Raw genomic sequence first — 16,084 nt, forward strand, 5'->3', positions numbered from 1 at the left:
CCAGTGAGGGGAAACCTCCTCCCTGTATCTAGTCTGGTCAGCCTGTTGGATTTTATACAGTTTAATCAGATCCCCCTCTCATCCTTCTCAACTCTAGTGAGCAGAGGCCCAGTCAAACCAATCTCTCCCCATAGCACAGCTCTGCCATCCCCAATATCAACCGAGTGAATCTCTGCTGCACTCTCTCAATGGGAAGCATAACCTTTCTTCGACAGGAAGACCAAAATTGCACTCATTACTCCAAGATCCTGTATTCCACTGCGTGTAAACATCCCACTTCTGAGCTCTAACTCTCTCGTAATGAAGGTCAATATACCAGCTATAATTATAGATTCCCTACAGTGTGGAAATAAATCCTTCAGCCCAACAAGTCCACACCGACCCTCTGAAGAGTATCCCACCCAGACCCCTTCCCTATGTTTACCCCTGAATAACGCACCTAACCTACACATCCCTGAACACTATGGGCAATTTAGTTTGGCCAATTCACCCTGACCTGCACACCTTTGGACTGTGGGAGGAAACAAGAGCAGAAACGGAGAGAAGGTACAAACTCCACACAGTCACGCGTAGGTGGAATTGAACCCAAGACCCTGGCGCTGTGAGGCAGCAGTGCCAACCACAGAGCTACCATGCCTTCCTAATTGCTTGACGTTCTTGCAATATCCTTCCCTAACCCTAATCCTTTTTACTTTCATTGACCAGTGTGCACAGACACCCAGATCCTTTTGTATATCTACACTCCCCAAGATTTCACTATTTAAATGATAGTCTTCCTTTCTATTGTTCAGACTGATGTGTCTAACTAATGAGCCACATTACACTGCCCCTGCCATGTGTCTGCTCACTCACTCAGCTTGTTTAAACCACATCGAGGCCCCCTGCATCCTCCTCACAACCCACAATCTAGAAGGACAAGGGCAGCAGACATATGGGAACACCACCCCCTGCAAGTTCCCCTCTAAGTCCCTCACCATCCTGACTTGGAAATATATCGCCGTTCCTTCAGTGTCACTGAGTCAGAATCCTGGAATTCCCTCCCTAAGGGCATTGTGGGTATCTGTTTCTTGTCTGTCAACCAATTCCTGCTCCATGCCAATATACTGTTCTCAATGCTGTGTGCTGTAAATCTGTCCACCCATCTTTTATTTGGGACCTTCTCAAAAGCTTTCTTGAAATGCAAGTACATCAGTTCTCCCTCCTCTGTTCTACTGATTCCATTTTCACACATCTCCAGTAGGTTAATTAATCCTGATTTCCCTTTCAGAAACCTGTGTTAGCTATTAGCACTTCCCAAATGTTTTGTTATCATATCTTTCACAATAGACTCTAGCATTTTTGTCACTATAGACATTTGGTTGACTCGTCTATAATTCTCTGTTTTCCTCTGTCTCTACAGCATTATCACTAGTTAGGCTTGTCCGCATTATATGTGCAGGAGACAATTTCAAAGTTTCTCCCAACAAAACTTGGAAGAATTGTAAAGTATTAGGAGGACAATGTGGAACTCCAAAAGGACATTGACAAGTCGGTGGAGTGGGTGGATAGGTGGCAGAAGGGGTTCATTGTAGAGGAATGCAAACTTTGGTCAGTAGAACATTGAAAGACAATATAAAACAGAGGGTACAATTCTGAAGGAAGAGAAGAAACAGAGAAACATAGTGTGTCTGTGCACAGAGCATTGAAGGTGGCAGGACAGGGGAGAGAGCAATTAATAAAGCACACAATGTTGTCAGCTTTATAAACAGGAGCATCGAACACAAGAGCAGGAAGGTGATGTTGAACTTGCACAAGACCCTTGTTAGACCTCAGCTAGAGTACAGTCCTGGGTGCCACATGATGGGAAAGATGTAAACACAGTGGAGAGAGCTGGTTTACAGGAATGGCTCCAGAGTTGAGAAACTTCAGTGATGAGGATGAATTGAAGAAACTGGGCCTGTTCTCCTCACAGAGAAGGCGGAGAGAGAGATCAGAGAGAGGTTTCCAACATCATGGGACGGCTGGAGAGAGGAGAGAGGGAGGAGCTGTTCCCACTCGGAAAAGGAACAAATACAAGAGGTTATAAACTTGAAGTGATTTTTAAAGGAAGTAAATGAGACTTGATAAGAAACTCCTTCACATAGCAATTGGGGAGGGTCTGGAATGCGCTATCAGGAAATGTGTGGTGGCACGTTCAATTGAAACTTTCAAGCGGGACATTGGCTGGTTATTTGGATAAAAGAACAGTAATGTGCAAAGATATGTGAAGACAGCTGGTGATTGGCACTTTGTAATGGTGCTCAATGAAGAGCCAGTGCAGGCACCTTCTGTAACATGTCTGTGATTCCTGATGAAGGGCTTATGCCCGAAATGTTGACTCTCCTGTTCCTCGGATGTTGCCTCATCTGCTGTGCTTTTCCAGCACCACACTCTCGACTCTGATCTCCAGCATCTGCAGTCCTCACTTTCTCCTACGCCTGTGACTCTGTCAATCACAATTCCTCAGTTGTTGCAGCTTCTGACACAATGCATGTGCAGCAAATATCCACAATCCAGTTTTTCTTGCTACAGGCTGGATTCATTTTAGCCTGGAGCCAGAGGAGGATTCCTCAGTGTACACGCCCACCTGTCACAGGTAAACTCTTCCCATGACAGAGTGGAAAGCCTGACTCAGTATTGCACGTACTTAAAGGGGCCATGTCACGGTCGGTGACTTATGGAGATAAGGTATTTCATAACAGATTGTTGGGTTGGACCTCAAGTTTTAACTCAGATTCCAAAAACAGCACATCATCCGTCTGTCAAAAGGATTTGCACGTACAGTAAAGTTCACTCAGGATTATTGTATAATATTTGATAATATGGGAGCTACCTGCTGCAAAGTTTCAACAACAGCAGAAGGTAGAGTGAGATGGTAGCATCATGGCAATCACTGGAACAGTACCTCAAATTCTGCCTACATGGCTTCAAATCCCACCAGGGTTTGTGGTGAAATTGAATGCAATAAGAATCTGGAATAAAAGCTAGCCTAATAGTGACAACGTAACCATTGTCAATTATCACAGAAACCCATTTGCATCACTAATGTCCTTTAGGTAAAGAAATCTGCCATTGTTACCTGGTCTGGCATACACGTGACTCCAGACCCACAGCAATGTGGATGATTATTAACTACCCTCTGAAATGATTGAGTGAGACATTCAGTTCAAGAGCTGGGACATAATGTTTTTAAAAGAGTGTTGTTTGGTTAATTTGTTTCATTGGGGGTGTGGCATGAAGGGGTAATGTCAGTCTACAATTCCACTGTCTTTCGCTCTTTCACTTACGACAGCTTCCAGTTGTTCTAAAACCACAAACACCTCACAGCAAGGTTTTTAGAATCCTAAAACTAAAACTGGAAGCACACAGATAACACTCACTCACGCACATGTTACCACAAATCACAGACATGGGGCCTACCAAATCTTTCCTCCAGCTAATCCTCAGGAAGGTTGTGTTTCCTTGGCCCAAGAACAGCTCTTCCTACACATTCACCTCACTCTCTGCACTTAGGACTTTGTTTTAAAGCCAAGCTTCCGATCATTTTTTGCACCATCTTCAGTCTCGCTGAACAAAAAACAAAGAACAATATAGCACAGGAACAGGCCCTTCGGTCCTCCAAGCCAGTGCTGGCACATTTTGCCCTTCCATACTAAAACTGTCTTGCCTTACAGGATCCGTATCCCTCTATTCCCTTCCTATTCCTGTATCCATCCAGGTGCTTCTTGAATGCTGCAGTTGTGTCTGTTTCCACCCCCACCTCTGGCAGCACACTCCAGACACTCTCTATCCTTTGTGTGAAAAATCTGCCTCATACCTCCCCCCTCGCACCTTGAATCTGTGTCCCCAGTAATTGACCCCTCCACCTTGGGAAAAACCCTCCTAATTTCCACTCTATCCACGCCATTCACAACCTTATAAACTTCTATCAGGTCACCCCTTCAACCTCCTGTTTTCCAGTGAAAACAAGCCCAGTCTATCCAACATTTCTCCATGGCATGAATCGCCAGACCAGGTAACATCCTGGTAAACCTTTTCTGTATCCTCTCCAAAGCATCCACATCCTTCTGGTGGTGTGTGGTGACCAGAACGGTCTGCAATATTCCAAGTATTGCCTAACTATAGTTTGAGTTTTAGAGTTACCGAGTCTGACAGCATGGAGACAGACCCTTTAGCCCAAACTGGTCCATTCCAACCAAAATACCCATCCACTCTAACCCTATTTCCCTGCACTTGGCCCATATCTTTCTAATCCCTTCCTATCCATGTATTTGTCCAAATGCCTTTTAAATGTTGTTAATGTACCCGCCTCAACCACTTCCACTGGCACCTCATTCCATATACGTACCACCCTCTGTGTAAAAGCGTTACCCCTCAGGTTCCCTTTTATTCTTTCCCCTCTAACCTTAAACTGATGCCCTCTAGTCCGAGATTCCCCAACCCTGGGGAAAAGACTGAGTGCATTGACCCTATCCGTGCCTCTCATGATCTTATACACTTCTATAAGATTCCCCCCTCAGTCTCCTTATGCTCTAAAGAAAATGCCTTAGCTTGTCCAACCTGTCTCTATAACTCAGACGCTTGAGTCCTGGCACCATCCTTATAAATTTCTTCTGCACTCTTTCCAGTTTAATAACATCTTGACTATAACAAAGTTAAAAATCACATAACACCGGGTTATAGTGCAACAGGTTTATTAGGAAGCACTAGCTGTTGGACTATATAACTTGGCTGTTCTGTGATTTTTTAACTCTCTCTAGCTATTCTTCTTCCTTTAATATAGTTAAAGAATCTCTTTGGATTCACCCTAATCTTCTCAGCCAAGGCTATCTTGTGCCCTCTTTTCAGCCTCCTGATTTGCTTAAGTTCAATAAAGCTACAGCAAAACTTGCCTATCCTTATACTCAATGCCCCCTTCCAATGAAGGCAAGCATGGCATAGGCCTTTTTCACTCCCTTATCTACCTGTACTGCCACCTTCAGTGATCTATGGACCTGCACACCCAGATCCCTCTGCATATCAATACCCCTAAGGGTTCTGCCATTCACTGTATAATTTCCACCTGCACTTGAACTTCCAAAATGCATCACCTCACATTTGCCTGGATTAAATTCCATCTGCCATTTTTCTGCCCATGCCTCCAATAGATCTATATCCTGCTGTATCCTCTGACAATCCTCCTCACTATCCACAACTCCACCAATCTTTGTATTATCCTTGTATTATCCAGCCACACGTTCCTCCTTATCATTTATGTAGATCATAAACAGCAGAGGACCCTGCACTGATCCCTGTGGAACATCACCAGTCACAACCCTCCATTCTGAAAAGCCTCCCCCCCCCCCCTTACCCTGTCTCCTGTGACTAAGCCAGTTCTGTCTCCATCTTGCCAGCTCACCCCTGATACCATGTGACTTCACCTTTTGTACCAGTCTGCCATGAGGGGTCTTGTCAAAGGCTTTATTGACGTCCATGACAACAACATCAGCTGCTTTTCCCTCATCAATCATCTTTGTCATCTCCTCAAAAAAACTCAATCAAGTTCATGAGGCACGACCTCCCCCTCACAAACCCATACTGTCTATCATTAGTCAGTGCATTTGCTTCTCAATGTGAATAGATCTTGTTCCTGAGAATCCAGCTCTGCATTCTCTCTTACGGAGATCAAAACTATTCACAATGCTGCACTTTTGGCCTAACCAAGGATCAATAGAACCTTCTTACCTCGTTATGTGGCCCAGTGTTAAATTGTGCTTAGCAATACCCTGTGAAGCAACTGGGGATGTTTCAGTATGTTAAAAGGACTATATAAATACATATCATAAATATAATGGCACTTGGAACCTTAACCAATAACAGGCTGAAAGGGAATTATCAGCAAACTATTCTCCAAACATTGCAGCACCAGCTCCAGCACAGTTACTGTGACCAGAGAGAGATCACAGGAACTGACCTAGCTTGCCCTCTGACTCACCTGAAGACTTTTGAACCATCGGAGTACAACCCAATTCTTGGAAATGCAGAGACAGAAACAATGTGATCCCACTCCATTGCAAGTGTCACCTGACAAGGGCATTCATCTTAAACCTGATGAAGGGCTCATGCCTGAAACGTCAACTCTCCTGCTCCTCAGATGCTGCCTGACCTGCTGTGCTTTTCCAGCAACACACTCTCGATACATCTTAAACAGTATATCTCTATATCTCTGATCACTCTTTTACCCAAGTGATGACATGCACTTTATAAAATAAGCATCTAAATAGAACAGGAGAGCAGATGGGTCTGGGGTCTGGATGCATGAATAATTAAGCAGATTAGGGGAAGTAGGGCGTAAAGGCAATGGCTTGTGGTGGCAATGGGAGAATGTGCAAAGCTATCATTGCAGAGATTATAACAGAGCATTTGGATAAGCTCAAGGTGATCAGGTAGAGAAATTATGTCAATGAGAAATTATGTTTAATTAATTTGTTGGGGTTCTTTGAAGAGGTAACGTGCTGTGGAGAGAGGGGTATCGGTGGGTGTATTGTATTAGATTTCTGAAAGGCATTTGATAAGGTGCAACATCAAACATAATTGAGGAACATGAAACCTCATGCTGTAAGGGGTAATAGTATAGAAGACTGGCTGGTTAACAGGGAGCAGGGGAACCAGAATATCTGGGTCTTTTTCAGACTGGCAGGGTGTCCCGAGTGGTGGTGCCCCAGGGGTCAGTGCGAGGGCCCCAACTCTTTCCAATTTATAGAAATGATTTGGAGGAAGGGAGGGAAATTATGGTTTTCAAATTCACACAAAGATTGATGAGATGTAAAGAGGACTCGAGGAGGTTACAAAAATATGTTGATATGTTCAGTGAGTGACAAAGACGTGGCAAATGGAATAAAAAGGAGGAAATTGTCGATACTGGCAGAAAGATTGAAAAAGCGGCATTTCATTTGAATAGTGAGAGACTGCAGAGCTCTGAGATGCAGAGGGATCTGAGTGTCTGAGTGCAAGAATCACAGAAGGTCAGTCTGCAGGGATAGCAAGTAATCAGGAATGGTCATAGACTGTGCTTGTTTATCTGGAGGGGAATTGAATGTAAGACTAGGGAATTTATGCTTCAGTTATACAGAGTTTTGCTGAGACCATACTTAGAGCACTGTTTACAAGGTATTGGGAAATACACAATATGAATGCATTGAAAGCAATTCAGAGAAGGCTTGTGAGACTAATCCCTCAAATGAACAGATTGTCTTATGAGGAAAGGTTGGACAGACTGTGCTTGTATCCTCCAGAGAATAAGAGGTTACTTAATTGAAGCATGAAAGATATAGAAGGGTCCTGTTCAGACTGATGTGGAAAAGGCTGTTTCCTCTTGTAGAAGAATCGAGAGTCAAGGACCCAAGTTTAAAACTCAGGTGTCACCCACTTAAACCAAATCAGGTGACATTATTTTCACTCAGAGGGTCATGAGTCTGTGGAACTCTCTCCCTGAGAAAGGGGGTGGAAACAAAGTCCATGAATATTTTTAAGATGGAGCTGGAGGGATTGTTGTTCAGCAAGAACAGGGCGGTGAAGGGTTCTCACGGACAACAGGGAATGTGGGTTTGAGGTAACTATCCGGGGGAGCATGCTGGAGGGGCTGAATGGTCTCCTTCTGCTCCTGATTCTGATATCTGTATATTGCTGGATTAATAATGCAGAAGCCTGGGCTAATGGCTCCAGGGAAATGGGTCAAACCCCACCACGGTAGTGGGTAGAATTAGAATTCAATTAATAAATTGGAACTGAATGTTAATCCCAGTGACAATGAGCATGAAACTATTGTAACATCTCATCTGGGTCACTAATGTCCTTTCGGGAAGGAAACTGCCATCCTTACCTGGTCTGGCCTACATGTGACTCCAGACCCACAGCAATGTGGCTAACTCTGTAATGCCCTCTGAAATGGCTGAGCAAAGCATTCAATCCCCATCCAGGGAAAAGAAAATTAATTTCTGAAGTGATAAAACTGAAAAGCTGAGAAGTTATACTTTAACAAAAGCACAGACTCTTAACTGCTGTCTGAGAAATTAGGGATGATCTCATCCCATGAATGAATATAAAACACTCCTCAGAAGAGCATAAGCACTCGAAGCAGGAGTAGGCCATTCAGCCCCTCTGTTCCACCACCTGATATGATCATGACTAATCTCATTTCAGCATCAACTCCACTCTCCTGCCGCTCTCAATTCCTTGAAAAAATTTTTAAATCTGTCTATCACTTCTTAATATTACTCACTGTCCCAGCATCCACTACACCCTGGGGTAATGAATTCTACAGATGCACAATATGAGCCCTCATTCTAGATTAGGAGAAAGTGAGGACTGCAGATGCTGGAGATCAGAGTCAAGAGTGTGGTGCTGGAAAAGCACAGCAGGTCAGGCAGCATCCGAGGAGCAGGAGAATCGACATTTCAGGCATAAGACCTTTATCAGAATTCCTGCTTCTCAGATACTGCCTGACCTGCTGTGTTTTTCCATCACCTCATTCTAGATTTTATCCTACATTGCACGTCTACTTTAACATGGGGGCTGTTTTCCCTGGAGTGTCAGAGACTGAAGGGTGACCTTATAGAGGCTTATAAAATCATGAGGGGCATGGAAAGGGTAAATAGACAAGGTCTTTTCCCTGGGGTCGGGGAGTCCAGAACTAGAGGGCACAGGTTTATGGTGAGAGGGGAAAGATTTAAAAGGGACCCAAGAGGCAATGTTTTCACGCAAAGGGTGTTGCTTGTATGGAATGTGTTGCAGGGGGAGTGGTGGATGTGAGTACAAATACAACATTTAAAAGACATTTGGATGGGTATATGAATAGTTACAACTGAGAGGGATATGAGCCAAATGCAGGCAAATGGGACCTGTTCAGATTAGGAAACCTGCTCAGCATGGACGGGTGGGGCTGAAGGGTCTGTTTCTGTGTTGTTTGACTCGATGACTCTATAATCCCCTTTAGCATCATCTATACCTCAATTAGATGCCCTCTCAATCTTCTAAACTTCTGACAGTAGAAACATAAACTGTTCAATCTCTCTTCACATAACAAACCCCCTTATGTCTGGAATAAATTTAGTAAATCTGGGCGGCACGGTAGCTCAGTGGTTAGCACTGCTGCCTCACAGCACCAGGGTTCCGGGTTCCAGGTTCGATTCCAGCCTCAGGCGACTGACTGTGTGGAGTTTGCACGTTCTCCCGTGTCTGCGTGGGTTTCCTCCGGGTGCTCTGGTTTCCTCCCACAGTCCAAAGATGTACAGGTCAGGTGAATTGGCCATGGGAAATTGTCCATAGTGTTAGGTGTATTAGTCAGAGGGAAATGGGTCTGGGTGGGTTACTCTTCGGAGGGTCAGTGTGGACTTGTTGGGCCGAAGGGCCTGTTTCCACACTGTAGGGAAATCTAATCTGAAAAAAACAATATTCTCTCAAGCCTGCTCTGTCATTTAATTAGATCATGGTCAAGATTAGAGTGGTGCTGGAAAAGCACAGCCGATCAGGCAGGATCTGAGGAGCAAGAAAAATCAATGTTTCGGGCAAAAGCCCTTCATTAGGAATTTAATAAGATCATGATTGACCATTGACATATTCCCTTGCTATCGCCATATTGCTGTTGTCATTAGTGACTAGAAATCTACCAGTTTCTATTTTGAACTGACTCAGTGATTGAATATCCAGACCCCTGTAGGGTGCAGTTTTCAAAGTTCCACCACCTACTATTCTATCTTCATTGACTTGTCCCTATTGTGAATTGATGTTCCCCTGGTTCTACACTCCAGCCCCTCAATCGAGAGGAAAATACTTTCAGCACCCACCCTGTCAAGTTCTATAAGCATTTTCTAATTCTCAATGAGATCCCCCCTTTATTTTCTAAAGTCTGGACAGTACAGGCCCAGTTTCCTTCATCTCTCTTCATTGGTCACTCCTGCCATCCCAGCATTTGACGCACTGGAATGGTTGGACAATTCCTGGACTGCTAACAATGACTCTCATGTGACTTTGTGGAGCTCAAAAACCAAGATGCAAAAAAGAACTGGAGATTATCTGCTGTTTCTTGGAAAAGTCATCAACTTTGAAAATCACTGCCGAGTAAAGTTTTGAACAACAGTTAAGAAATGGATTAATAGACAAGCAGACATGGTAAAACACTAGAAGTTTTGCCTTTCATTGCCTAGCAACAGCCTCTGGGTTGTTGGGTTGGTTTAAAAAGGACCTCCAGTCTGGAAATAGCAAATTCCATTTCTCATTACGAGTGGGAATCAGAAAAAATCTGGGGTGTGGGCAACAGTGCTCTCTCTCGCTCTCTCTCTCTCTCTGTCTCTCTGTCTCTCTCTGTTCCTCTGTCTCTCTGTCTCTCTCTCTCACTCTCTCTCTCTCTGTCTCTCTGTGTCTCTGTCTCACTGTCTCTCTCACTCTCTCTCTCTCTCTCACACACACACACACACACTCTGTCTGAATATGGGATAACCCCAAAGAAAACTGGCTGAAGAGACGTCGTGGAGAAGTATTTTTCTGCGAACCTCGGAAACCTGAATAAGTCAGTATCTCCGATCTCTCCATAAATCCTAAAAGCTGGACGTTGACTCAATCCAACGAGATTATCTCACTGGCGTTCTACCTGAACTACTGGATTAGTGGTGCTGGAAGAGCACAGCAGTTCAAGCAGCATCCAACGAGCAGCGAAATCAACGTTTCGGGCAAAAGCCCTTAGTCACAGCAGTGTCTACGTCCACTATATGCACTTCCGAAATTCATCACAGTGTTGGCTCAGTCAATGACAGAACAAAGAACAAAGAAATTTACAGCCCAGGGACAGGCCCGTCGGCCCTCCAAGCCTGAGCCGATCCAAATCCACTGTCTAAAGCTATTGCCCAATTCCTAAACATCTGTATCCCTCTGCTCCCCCCCCCTCCCCCACCAACTCATGCATCTGTCCAGACTCAAATGAGTCTACCGGGCCTGCCTCTACCACCTCTGCTGGCAACGCGTTCAAACACCCGCCACCCTCTGTGTGAAGTACTTGCCGCGTGTGCCCCCCTTAAACTTTCCACCTCTCACCTTGAAAGTGTGACTTCTCATTATTGAATCCCTCACCCTGGGAAAAAGCTTATCTCTATCTATCCTGTCTATACCCTTTATGATTTTATCGACCTCAATCAGGTCCCCCCTCAATCACCTTTTTTTCTAATGAAAACAAATCTAACCTACACAACCTCTCTTCATAGCTAGCACCTTCCATACCAGGCAATATCCTCGTAAACCTTCTCTGCACCCTCTCCAAAGCGTCCACATCCTTTTGTTAATATGGAGACCAGAACTGTACACAGTATTCTAAATGCGGCTGAACCAATGTCTTGTACAATTTTAACGTGACTTGCCAGCTCTTATACTCAATACCCCGTCCAATGAAGGCAAGCATACCATATGCCTTCTTGACCACTCTATCCACCTGTGCAGCAACCTTCAGGGTACAATAGACCTGCACTCCCAGATCTCTCTGCTCATCAACTCTTCCCAAGGCTCTTCCGGTTACAGTATACTGACACCCCATTAAAGCTTAGGAGAAGTCCGGAGTGTGATGGAATATTCCCCCCTTGCCCTGGATGGGGGCAGCTCCAACAACACTCAAGAAATTCAACACCATCCAGGACAAAGCAGCCGCTTGATTGGCCCCACACCCACAAACACCCCCTCCCTCCCCCACCCACACTCAGTAACAGCAGTGTGTACTATCTACAAGATGCACTGCAGAAACTCACCAAAGATCCTCAGGCAGCACCTTCCAAACTCACAACCACTTCCATCTGGAAGGACAAGGGCAGCAGATCCATGGGAACACCACCCCCTGCAAGTTCCCCTCCAAGCCCCTCACCATCCTGATTGGAAATATATCACCGTTCCTTCAGTGTCACTGGGTCAGAATCCTGGAATTCCCTCCCTAAGGGCATTGTGGGTCTACCCACAGCACATGGACTGCAGCGGGTCAAGAAGGCAGCTCACCCCCACCTTCTCAAGGGGAAACTAGGGGTAATAAGTACTGACCTAGTGACACCCATACCCCATGCAAGAATAAAAGTGAATCACTATCCTAGGATCCTTCTCCTTCTCTCTCTGTTCAGGGATTTTTCTCCAGCTATCCTGGGATTTCACTCGACTTTAGGAGATTTCTCTCTCAATATCACATGATTATTTTTCACTTTTTTTCTTTTTTTTCTGCTCTCTTTCTATATCCCAGAGTTTCTCTTTCATTCTTTCCTGGAATCTCTCTTTTCTCTATCCTGGGATTTTGCTCTCACTCTAACCTGGGTTGTTCCCTCTCCCTATCCCTACCCTCTCACTTGGGTGAGTTCACTCTTGTTGACTCTCTATCCAATGATTTTGTGTTTTTCTCACGATTTTTCTCTCTCTCTCTGCATCCGGGTGATTTCTTTCTATCTCTGTCCTGGGATTTATCACTCTGTCTATTCCAAGATTTCTCTCTCTCTATCCTGTGATCTTTCTCTGTCTTTCTCTATCGTGTGTTTTCTCTCTCTGCCTCTTGCCTGATGATTTCTCTCTCCCTTTTTACCCCACGATTTCTCTCTCTCTGTGCTGTTAGTTTCCCTATCGCTGTACCCCAGGATTTCTCTCTCTGTCTATCCTGGTTACTCTCTTTTTCTCAATCTCAGGATTTCTCTCTCTCACTTTTTCTCTCACCCTGGATTTCTGTCTATCTCTCACAAAGAAAATCAGAAGTTGCTGGAAAAGCTCAGCAGGTCTGGCAGCTTCTGTGCAGAGAAATCAGAGTTAATGTTTTGGGTCCTCAAAACTGGACCTGAAACATTAACTCTGATTTCTCTTCAGATGCTGCCAGACCTGCTGAGCTTTTCCAGCAACTTCTGTTTCTGTTTCTGATTTACCACATCCACAGTTCTTCCAGTTCTCTCTCTCTCTCTCTATTCTTATGATTTTCCTCTCTCTCTGTCTGATTACTTCTCTCTGTCTCTCCCTATCTCAGGATTTCCCTGTGTCTCTATCTTGAATTTTTTTCTCTCTCTCCATCCCAGGATTTCTATTTCTGTATCCTTATGATTTCTCTCACTTTCTGTTCTGTGATTTCTCTTTCCCTCTTTTTCCCAAATTTTTTCTCTCCGTCTTGCGTTTTCTCTCTCTCTCTCTCTCTCTCTCTCTCCATCCTGATGATTTCTCTCTCTATCCCAGGATTCTTCTCTGTCTCTATCTTATGATTTTTCTGTCTCTGTACTGTGGACTTTTCTCTCTGTCTCGATCCCGGGATTTCTCTGTCTCTTTCTTGATGATTTCTCCCTATCTTTATCACAGGATTTCTCTTTCTCTTTATGCCATGATTTCTCTCTCTTCCTTTCCTAAAATTCTTACTCTCACTCCCTATCTATTCTCATGATCTCTCTCCCTCTCTCTAACCTGTGACTTCTCTCTCAATCCCAAGTTCTTTTCTCCCTCGATCCTGGAATTTTGCTCTCTCTCTCTCTCTCTCTAAATCCCAATGACTTCTCTTTTTCTCTGTCCTCAAATTTCTCTCTCTTTAAGCCAGGATTTCTCAATCATCGGATTTCTCTCTCTCTCTTTATTCCATGTTTCTTCTCTCTCCACCCAGGATTTTCTATCCCTTTGATTTCCATTTCCCTCTCTCCTAGGATTTCTCTCTCTTTATCCTAATGATTTATCTCTTTCTCTATCTTGGGACTTTTTTCTCTACCTACCATTGGATTTGTCTCTCTCTATCGTTATGATAATTTCTCTCTCTCTCTCTCTATCCCAGGATTTCTCACTCTCTCTAACCCATCATCTATCTGCTCTGGGGTTTCTCATTCTTTCTATCATATCCCTCTATCTACATCCCTGGATTTCTCACTCTCTCTCTATCTCATCATGTCCTTCCTCCTCTCTATCCTGGGAATTCTCACTCTCTCTATCCCATCCTTTCCTCCTCCTCCTCTCTCCGTCTCTCTATCCTGGGAATTCTCACTCTCCCTATCCCATCACTTCCTCCTCCTCCTCTCTCTCTCTGTCTATCCTGGGAATTCTCACTCTCCCTATCCCATCATTTCCTCCTCCTCCTCTCTCTCTCTGTCTATCCTGGGAATTCTCACTCTCCCTATCCCATCATTTCCTCCTCCTCCTCCTCCTCTCTCTCTCTCTATCCTGGGAATTCTCACTCTCCCTATCCCATCATTTCCTCCTCCTCTCTCTCCCTCTCTCTATCCTGGGAATTCTCACTCTCTCTATCCCATCATTTCCTCCTCCTCTCTCTCCCTCTCTCTATCCTGGGAATTCTCACTCTCTCTATCCCATCATTTCCCCCTCCTCCTCTCTCCCTCTCTCTATCCTGGGAATTCTCACTCTCCCTATCCCATCATTTCCTCCTCCTCCTCCTCCTCTCTCTCTCTCTATCCTGGGAATTCTCACTCTCTCTATCCCATCATTTCCTCCTCCTCCTCTCTCTCCCTCTCTCTATCCTGGGAATTCTCACTCTCCCTATCCCATCATTTCCTCCTCCTCCTCTCTCTCCCTCTCTCTATCCTGGGAATTCTCACTCTCTCTATCCCATCATTTCCCCCTCCTCCTCTCTCCTTCTCTCTATCCTGGGAATTCTCACTCTCCCTATCCCATCATTTCCCCCTCCTCCTCTCTCCCTCTCTCTATCCTGGGAATTCTCACTCTCCCTATCCCATCATTTCCTCCTCCTCCTCCTCCTCCTCTCTCTCTCTCTATCCTGGGAATTCTCACTCTCCCTATCCCATCATTTCCTCCTCCTCCTCTCTCTCCCTCTCTCTATCCTGGGAATTCTCACTCTCTCTATCCCATCATTTCCTCCTCCTCCTCTCTCTCCCTCTCTCTATCCTGGGAATTCTCACTCTCTCTATCCCATCATTTCCCCCCCCCTCCTCTCTCCCTCTCTCTATCCTGGGAATTCTCACTCTCCTTATCCCATCATTTCCCCCTCCTCTCTCTCTCTATCCTGGGAATTCTCACTCTCCCTATCCCATCATTTCCCTCCCCATCCCCCCCATTCTGGGAATTCTCTCTCTCTCTCTATCCCGGGATTTGGTTGGATTTTACCTTTTTCCTTGATTTTTTTCCCGAGGATCCGCCGCTCCCGTTGCCGCGCACGGTCCGTGTGGGCGCGTCCCCGACTGTACCGGGAGCGCGCCTGTGGTCCTGATGCAGCGGCTCCGCGGGGCCGCGCAAACTCCGCATCAGCAGAAACAGCAAATCCCGGTCCTTGTGAATTCCCAGTTTGACGTCGTAGGGTCTCTATCCCGGTATTCCCAATATCCGCTGTATCCCTGTATCTCACTATCCTGATGTTTCCAATATCCTCTGTATTTCTGTATCCCACTATCCCGGTATTCTCAATTTCCTCGGTATCCTTCTATCTCACTATCCTGGTATTCCTCATGTCCTCTGTATCCCTGTACCTCACTATCCCTGTTTTCTCAATATCCTCTATGTCCCTGTATCCCACTATCCCGATATCCCAGTACCCTCCATGTCCCTGTATCCCACTATCCCGATATCCCAGTACCCTCCATGTCCCTGTATCCCACTATCCCGATATCCCAGTACCCTCTACATCCTTCTATTTAATCAAGAAGGAAATGGTGGGTTAGGGGGAAAAGGCAGGAAAGTGGACGTGAGGGTGATCAGATCAGCTATGACCTCAGTGAATCATAGAGTAGATTCAGTGGGCTGACTTACCTACTTCTGCTCTTATGTCTTATCCCTCTATCCCACATCCCACTCTCCCTGTATCCCAATAATCCACATCCATCTATCCATATATCCATATATCCCACTCTCCCTGTATCCCAATGACCTCCATCCATCTATCCCTATATCCCTCTATCCCGATACCCCACTCTCCCTATATCCCAATAACTCCCATCCATCTATCCATATATCCTTCTATCTCTATACTTCTCTCCCTATATCCCAATAATCCCCATCCATCTATTCCAGGATGCCAGTTCCCATCTATCCCTTTATCCCTAAATCTCTCCATCCCTATATCCCAACACTCCTTTATTCCCCTATC

General features: G+C 45.1%; 1 protein-coding gene across 1 annotated transcript in view; it reads right to left on the reverse strand.

Moving 5' to 3' along the window:
• Nucleotides 1-15,169, reverse strand: part of LOC140482503 (SPRY domain-containing protein 3-like) — an 815,899-nt gene extending 800,730 nt beyond the window's left edge. The window contains exon 1 of the mRNA XM_072580049.1: nucleotides 15,109-15,169. The gene's annotated coding sequence lies outside the window, so the exon portion shown is untranslated. The remainder of the gene's footprint in view (nucleotides 1-15,108) is intronic.
• Between the last annotated feature and the right edge of the window lie 915 nt (nucleotides 15,170-16,084).

This window comes from Chiloscyllium punctatum, chromosome 10 (genome assembly GCF_047496795.1).
Source record: "Chiloscyllium punctatum isolate Juve2018m chromosome 10, sChiPun1.3, whole genome shotgun sequence".
NCBI classification, from domain to species: domain Eukaryota; kingdom Metazoa; phylum Chordata; class Chondrichthyes; order Orectolobiformes; family Hemiscylliidae; genus Chiloscyllium; species Chiloscyllium punctatum.